Source organism: Arachis hypogaea, chromosome 15 (genome assembly GCF_003086295.3).
Source record: "Arachis hypogaea cultivar Tifrunner chromosome 15, arahy.Tifrunner.gnm2.J5K5, whole genome shotgun sequence".
Taxonomy (NCBI): domain Eukaryota; kingdom Viridiplantae; phylum Streptophyta; class Magnoliopsida; order Fabales; family Fabaceae; genus Arachis; species Arachis hypogaea.
The window spans coordinates 34430522-34445406 of record NC_092050.1 but is presented as its reverse complement, the minus strand read 5'-3'; the positions used below and the strand labels follow the sequence as shown (position 1 = coordinate 34445406).

General features: G+C 34.6%; 1 long non-coding RNA gene across 4 annotated transcripts; it reads right to left on the bottom strand.

The window, feature by feature from the left end:
• Positions 1–6777: 6777 nt before the first annotated feature.
• Positions 6778–13702, bottom strand: LOC112750166 (uncharacterized). 4 transcript variants are annotated; one of them, XR_003175389.3, is made up of 10 exons: positions 13341–13702; positions 13190–13238; positions 12854–13000; positions 12416–12526; positions 11481–11633; positions 8675–8915; positions 8371–8583; positions 8013–8105; positions 7391–7492; positions 6778–7288 (listed from the first exon to the last, which is right to left on the bottom strand). It is a non-coding gene; the product is annotated as an uncharacterized lncRNA (long non-coding RNA). The 4 variants fall into 4 exon arrangements; XR_003175392.3 differs by having other exon boundaries at positions 13190–13212; positions 13341–13566; XR_003175390.3 differs by having other exon boundaries at positions 12854–13054; positions 13341–13563.
• Between the last annotated feature and the right edge of the window lie 1183 nt (positions 13703–14885).

Sequence of the window (14885 nt, the reverse complement as noted above, 5' to 3'; positions counted from 1 at the left end):
TTATATTTCCAAATGGGTAGAAACAATTCCTACCCGCACTGATGATGCTAACACTGTTGTTTCCTTTGTGAGAAACCATATTATATGTCGCTTTGGATCACCACGAGCAATCGTAAGCGATCAAGGCACCCATTTTTGTAACAGAAGACTAACAGGATTGATGAAGAAGCATGGGATAATCCATAAAGTTACAACAGCTTACCATCCCCAAACTAATGGGCAAGCCGAGGTATCAAACAGAGAAGTTAAGCGTATCTTGCAAAAGATAGTAAAGCCTCACAGAAAAGACTGGAGCACCAGGCTACAAGATGCACTGTGGGCATATAGAACAGCATACAAGACGTCCATTGGGATGAGTCCCTTCCGCTTGGTTTATGGAAAAGCTTGTCATCTCCCAGTTGAAATAGAACACAGAGCCTTCTGGGCAGTTAAGGAGTGCAACATGGGAATTGAGAACGCCGGAGCTGAAAGGAAGTTGCAACTGCAGGAACTGGAGAACCTTCGCCTAGAAGCTTATGAGAACTCCAGAATTTACAAGGAAAAGCTGAAAGCTGTGCATGATCAGAACATCAAGAAGAAAGAGTTTCAACCTGGAGATTTTGTCTTCCTTTACAAATCTCGACTAAGGCTCATGCCCGGTAAGTTGAGATCAAAATGGGAAGGTCCATACAGAGTAGAGAAGGCTGAACCGTATGGAGTTTATCACCTAAGCCATCCTTCAAGCTCTGAACTTATTAAGGTTAATGGACAACGCCTGAAGCTATACCATGGTGAGAAGGTGCAGAAAAATAAGGAGCTTGAGATCTTCCGCCTGGAAGATCCCCACATAGCAGCCGATTGAGCTAGTGGAGCGTCCAACTTACGGACGTTAAAGCAAAGTGCTTGGTGGGAGACAACCCACCGCGGTATGATCGTTCTTTTCTTCACTTTTAGTTTTTCTTCTTTAATAACTCTTCTCTTTATTAGTGCTTTCGTGCTCTTTCATTTACATGTCTTTATATTTCCAAAAAAAAAAAGGGTTTTTCGTCGCGCGACGCGATCGCATCAGCGATGCGTCCGCGTCGCAAAGGGGGTGGAGAAAACAAATAAACGAATAGAGAGTTCGGCTGGAGTCCGGCTGGAGGCGTGCCAATGGCACAAATCGACCCACGCGACCGCGTCCCTGACGCGTTCGCATCGCATGGGAATCCTGGCCTCCCACACGAACGCGTGCCCTGAATTTTCGACGTAAAAGGGTGCACACTGAGATATTGTGCAAGAGTAGTGCTGGATTGGTGTTGGAAGCACAATCCTTTTCACGCGACCGCGTCGCCGACGCGGCCGCGTCACCCATTTTATAACGCACACTCATGCGATCGCGTGACCCACGCGATCGCGTCACACTAATTTGGTAATTAAAATAAATCGAACAGAGAGTTGTGCTGGAGCGAGGCTGCACTCGCGCCAGCAGCGTAACACGGATCACGCGACCGCGTGACTGACGCGATCGCGTCCCCTTACCTGACGCGCACCCATGCGAACGCGTGCCCCACGCGGCCGCGTCGCATGCGCCGCACGGCTCAACCTAAATTGCCAAATTATCTTATCTTTCTCTCCCCCAAATCCTAATTTTTCTTTTCCCTCCTTATTTCTTCCTTCCCCCTTCTATCTCACCTTTCACTCTCTATCTTTCTCACCACCATTAACAAGGTTTTACCTTCTTCTTCCTTCTTCTCTTTTCCATCATTCTTATGATATTATATACATTTTTATTTTCTTTTTCCTTCCTTTTTCTTTTCACTTTTGTATTTCATTTTCTTTTTTCCCTTTTTACATGGTGCTAGAAAATTTTTGAGTCATTATCCCTCATTATATGCTTGTGACTTGTTACAATTTATTTGACAATTATTATTATTTTTAAGAGGATTACTTGCATGTTCAATTTCATACTTTTTATATCTTACTTACCATGCATGCCATGTGTTTGTGAAAAAGCCTATATAGCCCTATGCACTTTTCTACATTACTTTATTCTACTATTCAATGCTTGCTTTTCACAAATTCTCCTTATTATTTTATTAATTAAATTCAATTGTCAATACAAACGTGATGGTTTGTTACGAAGTAATGCTTGGTCTATGCTACTCATGCCCTTTGCCAGCATGCCAATAAACACCTTGCATTCACTTGTTTTTATCTGCACTAGCTATTTTCCATTAATGGCTTTTCATATGTACTCGAGAGCATGTGTTAATGTCATCTACATTTTGCTGTGCATCATTCACCCTCTTTTTCGTTTCCTTCCCTGCTGTATGTCTCCTTAAATTTAATTTTCTTTCTCTTCCCTTCTTTCAGGATGGCCACCAAGAAAGGAAAGGAGAAAGCAACTTCCAAACCACCAGCAAGAAGAGGAACTAAAAGAGCATTAGTGGCAGAGCCTTCTTCAACCACCGTCAAGCCCTCAACAAAAAGAGTTAAGCGGATAATAAAAGTTGATGAAAAGGAGAAAGCCTTTCCAGCAAAGGACACTGCGCGATTTTCCAATTGCTACTGTGAGCAGATGTTCCCTATCATGGCAGAAAAGAATTATAACAATGAATACCTTCTTATCCTCCCGTCCAATATTGCCACCTTTGTTGAGCCGCAACTTGAGCGAAGACAATGGGTTTCCTACGGAGACAGCCGAGGCAGGTCAATCTTTCTTGGGTAGTTGAGTTCTACTCCAACTTCTACATGCCGACCCTGCAGTCTGTTTATGTCTGGCAAAAGCAAGTCCCCATCACAGAAGAGGCCATTCAGCAAGCTCTGAATCTTCCCCCTATTCCAGCAGGAATGGACGCTTTTCAAGAAGCTGCCCTTCAGTGCCAGAGATACCAATTCGACTGGGACTCCGTTCTCGGAGTCATCGCATTACCTGGCAGCCGTTGGATCTACGGATACCACCGTACCGCCCTAAGGGAATCTTGGCTTCAGCACTTACCTTGGAGGCTCGCGTATGGGCGCAGATCATGTCCCATTACGTCTTTCCGAGCACTCATGAGTCCTCCTTCACTGCGGACATGGCTATTCTCCTATGGTGCATCCTTATAGACCAACCTCTGAATCTCTCAAGACATATCCGGAATGCTATGGAACACGTATAAATTGCGGGCAACTTACCTTTCTCCGCCCTGGTCTCAGATCTTGTCTCAGCAGCCGGAGTCTCCTACAGAGCTGGGGACACCAAAGCCATGCTTCCACGGAACGATCAGTATGTCCCTAACGGGAAATACCTCAGACTCTCAGCAGCCACTACAAGCCTTCCTACTGCTCCAGTTGAAGATAATCCTTCTTCAACACCACAAGCATCTACAACTGAGAAATTGCTCCAGCAGATAATCGAACGGTTGGATCGGCAAGAACAGAAAGCAAAGATGAGAGAGCGTCGTAACGAGCGCCGATTCAAACACCTCAAGGAGCTACTCAAGGGACATTTTAGAGACTCAGACACCCCGGACTCCACTTCCTTCACCAGCACAGGGAGCCATGACGGCCCCGCCTGTGGAGATACTGCTACCAGCCCACCCCTGTTTCTGACAGATGGCACCGAGGACGGTGCAAAGCCTTAAGTGTGGGGAGGTCGGTCAGTACCTGACTTCCGGAGGTAAATTCTCTTCTCTGGCACCAATAATTAGGATATTTTAGTTAGATTTTCTTTCCTTTATAGAATAGAATAAATTGCGTAGGTTAGGATAGTTGCATGCATGTTCTACTTGATTGAAAAGACAATAAGTTTCTTTTAAAAATCTATCTTTGGAACAAAATTTCACTAATTTTTCAAAATTTTTATGATAAATTTGCTTGAGTTGTATTTGGAACATGATATTTGAGTTAAAGAACACACAACTTGTGAAAGATTTGAGCCTTTATGAATGGTTACATTATTTAACCATAATTATTTCGTTCTTGTGTGTTTACTTCTCTATGATTGTAATCTATATTTTGTTTTATCTTATATGTTCAATAGTTATTATATTTGCGTGCTTGCACATGATTGAGGCCATTATTTGTTTAAACTCACTCATCCAAATTAAGCCTACCCTTTTCAATTACCTTTGTTAACCACTTTGAGCCTTTAATTCCCATTTGTTCGATATTTTACCACATTACTAACCTTAAGCCGAAAAATAATCGTATATCCCAAATTGAATCTTTAGTTAGCTTAAGATAGAATTGTGTGTGCTAGTTAAGTATGGGAAATTGTGGGAACAAAAGTTGTTAAGGGAATGTGTCATGAAAATTTAAAGGGAATTTGGATACCTACTCATGTGAAAATATAAGAATTAAAAATCTATGTGCATTGACAAGCTTTATTTATATTGGGGTAATTTTGTCCCCTTATTTATTGATTTTTCATATTTATTATTTTATATATATATAAAATAATAAATATGAAAAATCAATAAATAAGGGGACAAAATTACCCTAATGTTGAATTCAGAATTCGAAGATCAATGCACATATGATAGAACCAAAAATATAAGTTGATACATGAGTATGGATTGAAAAAGGGAATTCTGGGTAGCTAGGTATGAACTTTAAAGATGACATTAAGTGTATACAAGTTATATTAGAGCTTGGGTTAATTAAAGATTCAATTTATTAGCTCACTTGACCAAATATACACCCTTGCCTATACCTTAGCCCCATTACAACCTTGAAAAGACCTCATGATGTTTGCATTGGTATATTAACTATTGTTGATTAGTTAGGAGAAGAACAAAAGTTAGAAAGTATGATTAGAGAAGGATAGAGTGACCACCCTATACACTAGAGATCAGAGCATACATACATTATCAGTGAGGGTTCAATGCTTGAATTTTCATGTTCCCTGCTTTCACGAGCTATTTTCTTGCACTTTTATCTGTTTTATTGTGTAATGATAAAATTAGTGGAATTTGATTTGTAATTGTTTTGAAGAGCTTATTTACATTTGATTAAGTGGACAAGAATCATATAGTTGCATTTATTTATATATGTGTAGGTTTGCACTGCATTTCATGAGTTTCTACATGTTCATACTTATTTCCTTATCTCCTTCAATTAAGCATGAGGACATGCTAATGTTTAAGTGTGGGGAGGTTGATAAACCACTACTTTATGGTTTATATTGTGTTTAATTGTGTGGTTTTATCATGATCCTTACCCACTTATTCATTAAATTAGCATGCATTTAGATTTCCTTCCTGAATTTATTACATGTTTGAAAACTGCTTCCTAGAGACTTTAATTATTTATTTTTAATTCTCTTTTATTCCATTCGATGCCGTGATCTGTGTGTTAAGTGTTTCAAATTTTATAGGGCATGAATGAGTTGGAGATTGGAAAGGAAGCTAGCAAAAATGGAAGAAACACAAGAATTTGAGGAGATAACCAGTGAGAAGTGACGCGGTCGCATGGTTCACGCGACCGCGCGAAGGAGAGCAAATCGCAGTGACGCGGTCGCATGGCTCACGCGGCCGCGCGAATTGTAAAAGTTCTGGCGACGCGGTAGCGTGGACGACGCGAACGCGTGGCGAGGAAAAGCGCGAATGACGTGTCCGCATGGATGACGCGATCGCGTGACATGTGCGATCTGCATAATCTGCAGAATTCGTTGGGGGAAATTTTGGGCCCTATTTCGACCCAGTTTTCGGCCCGGAACAGCAGACTAGAGTCAGAGAACATGCAGAAACAATTAACACATTCATTCAGAGACAATTTCAGATCTAGTTTTACTCTCTTAGGTTTTTCTCTCTAGGTTTTAGAATTTTAATTTTCAATTGGTCTTAGCATTGGAACATTGAGAAGAATTATTTCCCCATCAAGACTTCATCATTCTAGTTTGTTTTCTTAACTTGGTTTCATTCTTCCATGTTCCCTGTTTTGTTCAATTTTGTTATTTGAATACTTTTATGATTAATTAATGCAAGGACTATTTCTTTTTAATTCAATTTCAATTCCAATAATTATGTCTTCTTTTAATTCTCTATTATGTGCTATGGATTCTTTATTTACAATGCATGAGTAGTTTCCTTACTTGATGGGGAGTTGATTAAAAGGAATTCTTGAGTTGGAAGGATTGAAAGAAAAATTTGTAATTGGGTTAAATGTTGGATTGCTATCCTGTCACCAACGCCAATCCCTTTGAACTAAGTGGGTTGCAACTTGTGAACAGATCTGGCATTCCAGCTTGTTTGACTTTTCCTTACTTAGTAAAGGATAACCAAACAGAACAACCATTAATTATAAATTAATCTTACATTCACTCCACCAATAATAGAAATTCCAACCAATCAACTCCCAGTCAAGGCTTTTATTCATATTATTTAACTTTCCTCAATTTACATCCCAATTTACTTAGCTTAACTTCTTGGAACATCTGATTAATAAGATAGCACACTTTTCTGCAACTCGTTGGGAGACGACCTGGGACTTAAAACTCCCAGTAATTTTTAATTTAATTCTCTGTGACATATTTCTAAATTGATAGGCAGATTTTCGGTGAGTTAAGAACTATACTTGCAACGTAACTATTTTAATAATTTTTAATTCACCAGCTTCTGCGTCTCATCACCTGGCAATAATATCCACCAAAATGCTGAGCCAATTTTCTTTATCAATATTCCAATGCAAGGATATGGTTGCAACTTACAACTTACAACACTAGTATATAATTTTCTATGTCCCCTCAATACCTTCAACCGTAACAAAATGGATTTAACAGAAATTCAACACAGCAGACCAAAACACAATTAAAATTAAAAAAAGCCTAAAAAATCTGCAAAATCTCATGCTCCCTTGTATAATAATTCTATATGTTAGACTATTATTCTTTTACATTGTTGAAAATCTAACAAATATAAGCATTTCCTTCTTAAGAGTCAAAATATTACACATGGAATAAGGTATTAAGAACATAAATTGTATTTGTACATGTGAAATTTGTTGAGTAGGGAACATTCCAGCCAATTTCACTGAAATTTTACCTCCTTTCTTAGAAGCAATATAGGAGACTAGCGCTTACAATTGCGATTTAACGGTGTCCAACTCTTCTTGCACATTTAGACCACAAGTAGATGATGTGCCAGCATCATTTGAAGGACCTAAATTCATCTGATTAATCCTTGTAATGTTGTTCTTGAAAGCAACTGTTGGAACAGCTCCCATGTCTAAACCACGAACACGACCAGGGTGCTCTTTAATTCCCAAGAACTACTCCAAGAGCATCAAGAGGAGAATTAACGGTTGATTCTACCGCTTGTTGACTATTATTTGCTTCAATCTTTTCCTACATATATAAAAAGAAAGAGAAAGAATCAAACATAGTATTATCTTATAAAAAAAGAAAGAAAAAAATACAAACAAGTTATTTATTGCACTTTAGTCTTACCGCTATTTTTTTAGCCTTTTCATTAATATAACTTTCATCTATTTTTTTGTGAGTGATGTCCCATATTTGAACCCTACTAACTTCTTTTTCCGTCTCTTCTGTCTAAAATTCAAGATTAGTAGAAAGACTCAATCAAGAAATATATCATTTAAGAAAAGATATGCATAAAATTAAGTAACTAACAATAACAATATAATAACTGAGATGCATTGGGTGCTAACATAAATGACTCCTATGCATTCAGTGCTTACAAATTTTGATAACTAACCCTTATCTGTTTAAAGATTAATAAAAAACGTGAAAGGAGCACATTGATCAGGCTTTATTAAAGAATATATTAGATATATTTGTTGAAATTGGGATAGGGCAAATAGATCACTATGAGAATGATTTTGAAATTGCAATGCTTAAAGACATTTCTGCTTATTACTCTCGAAAGGCTTCTAGTTGGAGAAGTGGACCATATTTATCCTTTTCTTAAAATATTATTAGTTATGCAAATAAAAGGATCTTGTCAAACATCTGCATTAGTTTAATAATAAAATAATATACAGGACACAATATCATGCATTAGAGAATAGCAGTTCTCAGCCAATTCAAACAAAACCATAGAAATGATTACCAATTCAGCCCTTCTTCTTGCAATTGATTTAGCACCTGAAGTATGAGAAATTATTTATTTTTGCCAAATTTCTTGATTCCTCTTACAAAGATTCTGCAAGATAAATTTGGACACAATTAAATAGAGTCAAACATGCATTCAACATATAACATACCTTCAACATATCGCTGGTTCATTACCAACTCTATATAAAATAAAATATGAGCAGGAAGCAAACTATGAATAAAGGTTTTTTATTACCAACTTTATATAAAGACCTTTCACAACATTCCATATGAATTCAATATCCTATTTACAGCAGCAAACTATATAAGGCTTTTTAGTGGGACAACATTTAACTAGGAGAGTAAGTACTTACTTGAGTTTCAAGTTTCAAACGATATTCTACGAATAAAGCCTATTGATCAAGAGCAATATCTTCTGGTGTACTATTTATGATCTCAGTTTTACTCAATCTTAGATCATAAAACTCATTCCAAAGCTTTATCCTATGTTCCCTCCATTTTTCGCCAAGCGATTGGAGCAGAAATTGTTTGGCCAAGCTATCACACACTTTGAAGCAAAATCGAACCTTTAATATGGAACAAAGAATATATATTAACTAACAATATAACTAAATAATGACAAAGAAATAAGCTTTAGAGTTTAAGTAATCTTCTTACTTGGAAAAAATATTAAATTGATTTTCAGAAAAGCTCTCTGGAATGTCTGATCACTTATCAAAACTGATTGAAAATGCTACACAATCAGTGGCCAATTGTCCACAAACTCCTGCAAGGAGTCCGGCTGCTTCTCCTATTGCTGCACGCTGTCTATCAAAATTGACAACTATGCGCAAAACTTCTGGTAATTTATGCACATCCTTCACTAATAAATAAAGGCGTGTACTATCTTCATATTCATCTAAAATAGATAAATAAATATAAATAAATGAGTAATTGAGCGACTAAAGAATAAAACATATGATGATAGATATATATTATAAAAGATTGATTCTTGTGTAGGGTATAATGTAACAGCTACATATATAATACTATATATTATACATCAGAATTCCGAATCAAGGTGAAAATAGGCTAATATTAGTAGTATCCACTGCAAGATAAATATCATTATTAAAACAAGAAAATACTATAATATTTAAGAAAAAGAACAAGTTGGATAAAATGTAAGAATATAAAATTTAAAAAAAAGAATAATTTGATTAAATATAAGAATATAATAAGGTAAATAAGAAACATAATTTCGACCAAATATTCAAAGAAAAAGTTAGAGCAGAAAATGATTATTGCTAAGCGAGATAAGATGCTACGATTGATTAGAATATATATACTCTTCAGATAATAACTCAATAAAATAAGGTCTACTAAATACTAAAATAAAATACAGTGGTTAGGAAATATTTCACTCTCTTAAGTGTTTTGGAAGGAAAGAGGAACAGCTGTGAGGCATTGTGGTGTAGAAGTAGAAGTAGAAGTAGAAGGGAAGCAGTAGTGGCAGGAACATTATTTAGAGAAAAATCTGAACAAAGACATGTAAATTGGAAGATAGTGAAATTTAGAAAGGAAGAGGAGTGAAAGAAATGGTGTGATAGGTGGCCGGAGAATATTACAGTTGAGAATATTACATACCGGACAAGGGCATTTAATCTGACGACCCGCGAGAGATCGATACTCAAAAGCAAAATCCAAAAACTTGTTTAAACCATCTTTATACTCATGCGTGGTTCGTGGTTTTCCAATCCATGACTTATCGATTGATATGACTAAGAGGGACTACAAATAGGAATTTTAAAAAATCTATTCATTAAAAATCTATATTTATTCTAAAGGCTAAAAATTTATTCTTTTATATGCAAATTAGATATTAAAAACTTACTTAAATAATATTTAAAAAAATATAAAAAAATTATAATTACCTCTTTCAAATGATAATTTTTCTTTTTTTTTTCTTTTCCAACAAATATTAAAATTTGAAGTTTTCAAAGTAAAGTAGCTAGCAGCAAGAGTTGAAGAAAATCTAAAACTTGTTTCACATAAAAAATTATCACCAACAGATTTATTAAAATGATCAAAATTAAACATTCAAAATTTTAAATAATCAGCATGCATGTGGTCAACTAGAATGACATATATATATATATTAAAATGATCAAAATTAAACATTCAAAATTTTAAATAATCAGCATGCATGTGGTGAACTAGAATGATATATATATATATATATATATATCATGTACGATCAATATCTATACATCATGTGTGTATGTATAATCAACTAAAAATATATGAATGTCGTATTTTTAATAATTTAGGATTAATATCAAATTATATTATTAAAGGATTTGAACAATAAGAATTAATTAATACAACATTTATAAAAATATAATTCATTATATATAGAGTCCTAACTTTTTATTTAGTATATATATATATATATACCTAATAAATTAAATTAAATATAATTATTGTACACAAAATCCTAAGGAAGCTAGCTAGGTGGTTCACATAAGCATGCTCATGTATATAACATATTGGCCTAACTGACATTATATATTTTAAAATTAATCGGAAGTCATAAAATTAAAAATAAAGTGACCATATTGTCCATGATGATAAAATTAATAATATAAAGAGAGACGTGCAAACTGCAAAGTAACTTATATAACTTAGCATGAAAATAAACTTTATTAAACTATTCAGGAACTTTCAGTGATCTTTTCGAATGCGAATTTTCCTTCTGAGGCAGCTAATAATGATAACCTGACTGCTGATGAAGATGATTTTGATCTAAATATAGATATCAATATTTACATTATCTAAGGCATGAGTCTGTATTTATAGAATTTTTATATACAATCTGAGTTGTTCTTAATTATTCTTGTATAGATGACATTGACATAAATGATCATGAAGAAAAACACAGAGAACAAAACAAATTGGGATTGGGAGTTCTTAACAAGAAGAAATTGGACAAATTTAAAATTAGACAAATTAAATTTAGCATCAAAAGTGGAGTGTATAATATAATTTATATATTAACAGATGAAAGAACATAAAGCTATTACCTTATTAAGCATCTTTCATTTTATAGGTTACCAATTAAACTACAAGAACACAAATCCAATTAAGGCAACTAAGCCTTGATCAATAACAAATCCAATCAGCTAGAACAAAGGAGAAACAAATATAAGACCTAATTTAAGAATGAGAGAATTAACATCGAACAAATACACAAAGCATTGAATGATGAAGGATTGTGAGGAGGTACATATAGTCACTGCTAAATTAAGCGTAAGATTTAGAGGGGGGGGGGGTTCAAATTTAAAGCAGGAAACAAATCCATGCTGTGAACAGGTATTCTAATGCTATGTGAACAAAAAATCTGAAACAAACAAGTAACTGCATTAGTACTAAATCATAGTACCAGCAATATGTAATATATCTGTAATTAAAATAGTAACCATACCTTGTGGATTTAGGAGAAACATTCGATATTGAGAGTTTATCAATGTCGCTCACTACCAATTCTTTTTGTAAGAAAAACAATGTCCCACTTGACACATTTGCTGGAATCAAAATCAGGAGTGCCACCACAGTCACTGGAACAAAAATCTTTATGCTGCAAATATAAGAAAAAATAAACAAGATTGAGAATAAGCATGGCACAGTAGAATAATTTGAATAACAAAGCTAATTTAAAAATAAAAGTCGCTGCTTCTACTAATTTTCATGATGTGCAAAAAAAGATACACTCCTTCTGCATATTGATAATTCATTTTCGGTGCAATTTATATCTATACAAACTAATTTAATATAAAACTGTGTGGAGTAACTATACTAATTCTGAAATTCCAAGGACTGTGTAAATATAATTGTTCACTGTCATTGAGTAGAACAATACCATTTGGATTTTTTGTTTTCTTTTTTTTTTAAATTTATTTCTTGCTTGATAATCAGTTGCATATCTGAAGTTCTGAACAAAAAATTGCATCAAGAAGTATCTATTGGAAGTTGGAAATAGCATCCAATATGTGCAAGAAATATAATTAATCATGAATATAATTATAAAGCTATAGATGCAGGATAATATAACAATTTCCAAATCATACCTCTGATTAACCACCAGTGAACACTAGAATGCTGATGTTACATTGTCATAAGGGTAAAATAGAAATTTATAACGGTTCAACAACATGACTAAGAGATAAGATTGACTTGGTCGTATAATCAATTAACTGGACATTACCAACACATAATTATTAATAGTTTATATCTAAAATTTCAATCTTTATAAGGAACGGCCAAAAGACTTAAAAGTAAAGAAATCTAATTGGCATGTATACATTAGCTATACTAACTAATTTTCTGAAAGAGATAAATGTTATATAGACTGAAGCTTACTTTTGATAATGAGACCTTTTTATCTGAGATTTAAGTTCAAAAGCATGTCATTTGAGGAGTTCCAAGTATAGCCTATATACTACAGGTTGGAGATTTCTACTAGGAAGAACCCTGCCAAAAAGAATAAAGATATCAACATCACATATGAAAACACTAATAAACTCTGAGTGAATGAGAACAGCAGCAGAAATCAGATACAGATTAAGCAATTTTCTTAATAAAATTAAATTTGATAGCTAAATTAAATTCAAAGCATCTGAAATTTTGAACACAAAAATCAATATTAGAAATCAATATATGACAACAACAGTAACAACCATCAAATCTTATTCCATCTTAATAAGCAACAACTTAAAGAAAAAGACTAAATAAAGAAAATCTCTGATAATAAGCAGTGAACAAATGGAGAAAACAATAAAAAGGAGTAAATAAAAATACCTATTGAAATCTAGGTTCAAATCAATACTGCAGTTAGCATCAAGTTGGATTTCACCAGCTAGTATTGAGCTTCTGCAGGTAAATAAGTTGCTTCTGATCTAAGATCCCAATTCACAGTTCATATCCAAATCCTCCACTCCACCAGCGCTTAAATTACATGATATAGCAAAGAAAGAGTAATAATTAATGTAGAAATTTGAACTGCATTTGTGACAGGAACATAGAGACTAGTAATTATTATTATCAACTCAAGTTAATTAGTTCTATAAAGATCTAAGCTATAATTTAAGCTATAATTTACAAACTGAAGCTGGAAAAAGAAGAAATAACACTCACATATATGAAGCTATTCTCCTGCACTAGGTTTCCATCATCAAACATTGTCCTTATCAAAATTCACATTACATTTTCACCATTACAACAAATTTTTGAGTGAGAAGCGAACCCAAAAAGAAAGAGAGATAGAGAGAGAGAGAGAGAGAAGTACCATCAATGGAAGGAAAGGGAGAATGAAAGGGAGGCACTGAGAATTTTGGCAGAGAAGGAGGACAGCAAGAAGCTAGAGGAGACCGACCGGAGGAGATCGTCGCCAGAGGAGGAGATGCCACCGGAGGAGATCGTCAGGGAACGCATAGGATCAGAGATCGCCACACAATGGAAGCAGTAGTGTACGCACGCGTCTTCAGCAACGACCTAGTGTTTCCGAAATTAGGGATAGAATTGCCGAATTGGGCTTTTATATATATGGGAGATAACGACGGGTTGGAACCGCTGTAATGATCCAAATCGCCACTAAGAACAAATCACTTAACGGCAGCAACAAAAAACACCACAATATCCAAATATTATGGCAGGTTTTCAAAACCTCCATAATATAAATGGCATTTTAATCTCTTTTTTTTTGTAGTGCTAATATTAATATTCACCAATATTATTATCTCATTATAATAGAGATGATTCATATATATTATATATATTGCACGTACAGAGAGAGAAAAATATTTTTATATTTTATTATGTGTATTATTTCTCATATCGCTTCTCTATTTTTAGGTGTGTGAAGTTTATATTTTCAACTTCATTAACTTTGGGTTGCCTTGAGAAGCTGAGCCCTTCAGTGTTGAAAAATAAAATTAGCTACCCATATTAATGGGCATCCGTTCTGATCTTATCACAACACTCCCCCTTGGATACCCATTTAGGATTATAACTCATTAAAACCTTACTAAAGAAAAACCAATGGGAAAAAAAACTTTAGTAAAGGAAAAATAGTACAATATCCTTTGTGATGGGGACTGCCTCATTAAAAACTTTGTCAAGAAAAACCCAATGAAAAAAAACCTGACTAAAGGAAAAAGAGTACACCCTCCTCCTTTTGTCACCATTATTTAATATCTCGAAATCGGTGCATCCCAACCTTTCAAAGAAAGATTTTGGAAGTAACTTTGTAAATAAATCTGCCAAATTATCGTTTGAGCGGATCTGTTAGACATCAATTGTTCCTTGATTTTGAAGATCATGAGTGAAGAAGAATTTGGGAGAAATATGCTTTGTTCTATTACCTTTGATATATCCACATTTATGTTGTGTAATACATGCTGTATTATCTTTAAACAGAATAGTTGAAGCTATCTTATGATCAATTAATCCACATGATGACAGAATATATTGGATCAAACTCCTGAGCTAAAAACACTCGTGACTTGCTTCATTTATCGCCAGTATTTCAGCATGATTAGAGGATGTTGCTGCAATCGTCTGTTTCGTGGACCTTCATGATATAGTTGTACCAACATATTTGAATACGTATCCTATTTGAGATCTCCCTTTGTGTGGATCAGAAAAGTATCTTATATTTGCATAGCCAACTAGTTGTGACTTAGATCCATATGGATAAAATAATCCTATATCAACTGTTCCATGAAGATATCGAAAGATTTGTTTGATTCCATTCTAATGTCTTCTGGTTGGAGTGGAACTATACCTTGCTAGTAAATTCGCGGCAAATGATATTTCGGGTCGTGTATTATTA